Genomic DNA, 5,925 nt, shown 5'->3' on the forward strand with positions numbered 1-5,925 from the left:
TTCTTTCTTTCTTTCTTTCTTTCTTTCTTTCTTTCTTTCTTTCTTTCGCAGCCTTTAATTCACTTCATTTTTCTTGTATAAAACCATGTGGTGGCCAGAGCTGGAGCCTGGGTCCTCTCCATGAAACTCTGGTGTGGGCCTTTATAGATAGTCAGTGAATCCTGATAGGGAGACTTGGTGAACACGGTCTCTTTCTGGAGGTCAGTGGTGAGTTAGCTGTAGGTCTTGGAAATGGCATCAAAAGGGGCCTTGGCGAAGTTGCCCAGTGCAGCCAAAGTGCAGCAGTCGTCAGTACTGGCCGTCATCAGTAGTTTCTTGGCTGAGACAATGCTAGTGCCTCTGGGGGCAGGGATAAGGCACATCGGCACAGAGCCACAGCGTCCGGCCAGCTTGCATGGGACACTGTGGGGCTTGCTGAGTGTTTCCCCCAGTAGCCTTGCTACATGGAAATGATGGAAAGCTTGGCCAGGATGATGACTCCATGGATGGTAGAGGCTACCTCCTTGGAGCACTTAACACCCAGACCAACATCTCTATTGTAAACTCTGTTGGCAACAAATGCCTTGAACCTGATCCCCTGGCCAGCATGGATCTGCTTTTGCACAGGCATAATCTTCAAAACCTTATCCTTGAGGGATGCCCCGAGGAAAAAGTCAATGATCTCAGTTTCCTTGATGGGCAAGGAGAGGGACAGAACTCTTCCAGGGATTTGATCTTCATGTCCTTGTTCAGGTGACCCCATCTTGGTGACCAGATTCTACTCTCTGTCTTCGGCCTGGCCTTGACCAATGTGACAGCTGCAGCTGCCCAAGCCTCTGTGGAAGCCACTGCAGCCAGGGCCCCAGGGCCCTCCTGGACCCTTCCACAGCACGGGCAACATCTGCCATTGGGTGTTTTCTCAGAGAAGAAACTACTTTCCTTTTTTTGAGCCAGATCTTAGCTGGCTCACTCTGTGTCAGGACTGAGTATGAAACCCTACTTTGCCTTATGAAAGGCAAAGTAAGCTTCTTTTTCAAGACAGGAGCATGAGCCTATGTGCACTTAACCTCCTTGCTAAGACTCCACTGGAATAAAAGTAAACAAACATGGGGAAAAAAGTGTGTGAGGGGAAAGGGTGGAAGCCAATGGAGTGGAGATTTCAAAAAATGTCTGAAAGATAAAAAGTGAAAGGGAAGGATTAATGGTTGAATTAAAGAGGAAGTGCCACAGGCTAGAATATACAAGATAAAATGACAATTAGAAATTTGAGAAAAAGCAAATTCTGAACAACAGAGTCACAGACCACACATGAAGCAAAACTACATTCGGGCATGAATATAAGCAGTGAAAAGAGTGCAGAGAAAAGGCAATCAATTTGACCTTGATACTAGAAATAGCCTCATTTGAGAGACCCAGGGGTTATAACACTGGGTTCATGGAAAATGTCATCCTAGCATATTGATATTGAATAATGTCTATATCAATAATAAAGTATATGTGGCATATTGACTTGTTTCCATTATTTTGTATTTTAATAAGCTTTATTTTTAACAAGTTTTTGATTTATATAAAAATGTAAATACAGTAGACAGATCAACTATTATTATTTTTTTTTAATTATTTTTTTTCAACGTTTATTTATTTTTGGGACAGAGAGAGACAGAGCATGAACGGGGGAGGGGCAGAGAGAGAGGGAGACACAGAATCAGAAACAGGCTCCAGGCTCTGAGCCATCAGCCCAGAGCCCGACGCGGGGCTCGAACTCACGGACCGCGAGATCGTGACCTGGTTGAAGTCGGACGCTTAACCGACTGCGCCACCCAGGCCCCCCCAGATCAACTATTATTAACATCTTATGCAAGTATTAGCCATTTGCTATAATGAATGAATGAATATTGATACATTGTCATTAACTAAAGTTCATACTTTATCAGATTTCTTTAGTTTTTCCCTAATGTCTTCTATTTCCATTACATTTAGTCATCCTGTCTCGTTTGGCTCCTCTTGGCTGTAATGGTTTCTCATACTTTCCTTGTTTTTGAAGACCTTGATAGGTTTGAGGAGCACAGGTCTAGAATGTCCATCATTTGAGATTTGTCTAATGTTTTTCTTATGATTAGATTGGGGTTATGGGTTTTTCAGGGAAGACCACAAAGGTCAAGTGCCATTTTGTCACATCAAACCAAGGGCACATGCTATCAACATGACATATCGAATTAACACTCTTGTTGAACTTGATAACCTGGCTGAGGTTGTGTTGGCCAGGTTTTCTCTAATGTAAAGTTACCTGCTCTCTCACTCACACTGTACTCTTTGGAAAAAAGTATATAGTCTTTTTAACTTCTAAAGTCAACCTATAGGCAAAGTAGAAAAGACTTTTTTATGGTTGCAGCGAAGAATGTAAACAGTAAGAATTCTGTTGGTGGTACAGGGCTGCTGATGAAAATGAAAGGGAGAGGAGAAGTAGAGCAATGGGAAGGGGCCAATGCCTTCATTTTAGAGAGGAAGAAATGCACAGATACTCTATTAAAAAGAAATAGCAATTTGAGTCTTTATTTAGAAACATAAGTGATTAGTTCTAATAGAGGAAATAAAAAACCGTCATTGCCATTAAATATTAGGAAGAGAAGGGTACTATGAGATACATGCTCATTTTCATACTGTGCAATCAATTGATATTGACTGACGTTGGTAATCTAAGAAGAGAGATACAGAGTGCAGTGAAAGGAAACACCAAATGATCTCACCTCAGATTGTAGCAGGATTCTTACACAGTCATGACACTGAGGCTTTTTAATTTCCAGGAAGCAACTTTATTCCTGCCGGTACTGCTCAGTTGGGTTTGTACTTGAAGAATTGAGCACTGAACGTCACATGGCATAGTTTTTTAAATCTATTTTCTATTTCTTTGTCTCCCATATATGGTAACACACACAAACATGTAGTTTGATTAAGCAGTCTCAGTTTACAAGGTCATGAGGGATGGTATCATGTAGGTGCATAGCCAGGTTACCTTGAAGTTTTCTCTCCCTTTTTTTTCCTCTCTCCTTAGAGAGGGGAACCTACCACAAGATGAAACCAGAGTTTTCATCTCTAGAGGGGAACAGAGTTAAACAAGGAAAAGAGGAAATACTGTTGCTTTTCACCGGAAGTCCTTTTATAGTATTTCATTTATTACCATTTGCACAAATCTTTTGCTTTAAAAACAAAGATGATGTGAAGGGTGGTGCCAGGACTCATATTAGACCACTTAATATGACTCCTTTTGTGTAGAGCCTACCTTCAGTGATCCAATCCAACCAGCCATTCACACAAACCACACTACCATGCAACGTTTTGTTGAGGCAGAAACTTACTTCTGAGAAAGTAAAGGGGTAATCTGGGGTCTTTGATTGGTGGGAAAGACATTTAAGAAAAAACTCCTTTTGTTTCCCTTGAAATAAGGATTAGGGAGATTTTATTTTTATTTATTTATTTATTTATTTATTTATTTATTTAGGATTAGGAAGATTTTAGTTGCAAAGGGGAAATTGGCTGAAAGATGCATCAACTCTCTGGTTCAAAAGTATTGGCAGTCAGTGGAAATCCTCTGTGTATTTCCTGTGTTTAGCATTTATACAGCATGTTTCAGTTTAAAAGCCCTTTACTGTCATTAGTTAATTACCTCCCAAGGGCTGCAAGGTAGTTACGGGGAATACTGGAACCAAGCCAGCTTTTAGAGCTGTAAGATGTACAAGTGTCTATACTAGCCCCAATTCAGAGTGTAGTTGTTACACCATTTCCCACACATGGATCGATTGGTTAATGTGTGGTTATTCAATCTTTAAAGTTCCTTTTTTAGACTTGACATTTTCTCAATAAGTACAAGTTACTGAAACAGAAGAGAACTTATTCCAATACCTTGTCTTGCAAGTGTCTCGAAAATCAGCACTGGTAACAGTTTTAGGTTTATCATTAAATAAGAATCTCCAGGGGCGCCTGGGTGGCGCAGTCGGTTAAGCGTCCGACTTCAGCCAGGTCACGATCTCGCGGTCCGTGAGTTCGAGCCCCGCGTCGGGCTCTGGGCTGATGGCTCAGAGCCTGGAGCCTGTTTCCGATTCTGTGTCTCCCTCTCTCTCTGCCCCTCCCCCGTTCATGCTCTGTCTCTCTCTGTCCCAAAAATAAATAAACGTTGAAAAAAAAAATTAAAAATAAATAAATAAATAAATAAATAAGAATCTCCAAAGTGAAGCCTAACACTGGCATTTATTACAAGTGCCTGAATGATTCTAGAGTAGAGCCAGACTTGAGAACCACTGACTTAAATGACCAATAGAGAGAGGCTCCTTCCTCTGTTCCCAACAATATCTACAAAGAGAATGAAATACAACATTTGGCTAAGGAGAACTAATTGTTAATACATGTTACATTTTGTTTTGTATCAAATATATATATATATATATTACATATCAAATAATATATATTACATATATGTATTGTGTGTATATATATATATATATATATACACATATTATATATGTATTACATTATAAAAGTGCGAAAGAAATTTGGAGAATATAGAAGACTAAGTATGGATGCCTGTGAGTACATAAAAAGTCATCACAAAAAAGAATCACAGTTCATGTTTTACAATTTTTCTTTCCATCTTATCTTTATGCTTTGTCTTTTAAAAAAATTATTGGTATTGCTATTATCAGATTTTACATACAATTTTGTATCTTGTTTTTCAAATTTACCACTACAGTGTTTTCCATTGTTCCGTGCTTTAAAAGATCATCTCTAAAAACAAAATCTACTGAAATGAGGCAAACAGGGAAATTTATATCCACAATTGAACCAAAATAGAAATTCAGGTACTTTTAGAGCACAGGCCCATAGGAATATTTTCTGCTCCGTGTCCTTTCACAACACCTTAGACCAGCAGGAACTAGATAGACACGTGCTCCATTTCTGTAGCCAAACTTTGACTATATTTGGTGTGTGGTGCCCTCTACTGGGTCTCCTAGGACTGTGCCCTTTTTCTGTTTGTAAACTCTATGTGTTGGGTTGACTCTCAAGATGGGGGTTAGATTGTATGTGTGCATGTTTGAATTTTGTATGTTTGTATTTTTATTTACATTTGTTTCCCTAACGTAGAATTGAAGCTATTTAGATACAGAAGCTGACTATGGGTCTGTTTCCTTCTTATTCATTCAACAGACACTTTAGAGTCTACCATGTGCCAGGCATGGTTCTAGCAGGCTGGAGACACAAAGATGAGATCTCCACCTTCAAGTGTCTCATTGTCTAGTGGCAGAGACCCTACTATCCAAGGCCTGGATAGTCCCACAGGAGAACTTGACTCCTTGTGGATCCTTGTCCTCCCCTCTCTAGGAAAACCATCCTCTTCAATGAAGCGTGCAGCTTTGGGAGAGACACATGTGGCAGAGCCAGGAAGAAAGGGGACACCTTTCCAGCAGGGCAGATCTACCAAATCAATTCTGGCAATCAGTGGGGTTGACAGATGTCACAGACAGCTTGCTCTCAATTTACTTAGAAGATTAAAATTTATGATGGACTAAACACATTAAGAAGATGAAATGAGAGGCGATAATTCAGAGGTTTAACCGAGACCCTAATAGGGAATAAACCTCATTTTCTAAAAATGTATACTTTATATAATTTATACCTAAGGAAAGCACTTCTGTGTTTGGAATTTCACCTTGCTTTTTGGGGAAGGGAATGCACATGAAACTAATTGAGTTTTTCTAATCTGAGGAAGGCCTAAAAGCACAGGATGAGGTGGGGAATCTCCAAAGCATTCATGATCACTTCTTTTCCTACATAACTCTCTTTGACTGCATTAGTACAATTATGCAAGATTGGGAGATTGGCAAAATCTCTCTCCTTTTTTTTTAATGTTTATTTTTGACAGAGAGAGAGAGAGAGACAGACAGAGCATGAGTG

General features: G+C 39.8%; 1 pseudogene; it reads right to left on the bottom strand.

The window, feature by feature from the left end:
• Positions 1–59: 59 nt before the first annotated feature.
• Positions 60–880, bottom strand: LOC121017779 (40S ribosomal protein S2-like; annotated as a pseudogene).
• Positions 881–5,925: the final 5,045 nt, after the last annotated feature.

The sequence above is a fragment of the Herpailurus yagouaroundi genome, unplaced genomic scaffold, assembly GCF_014898765.1.
Source record: "Herpailurus yagouaroundi ecotype Mexico unplaced genomic scaffold, PumYag 77, whole genome shotgun sequence".
NCBI lineage: Eukaryota > Metazoa > Chordata > Mammalia > Carnivora > Felidae > Herpailurus > Herpailurus yagouaroundi.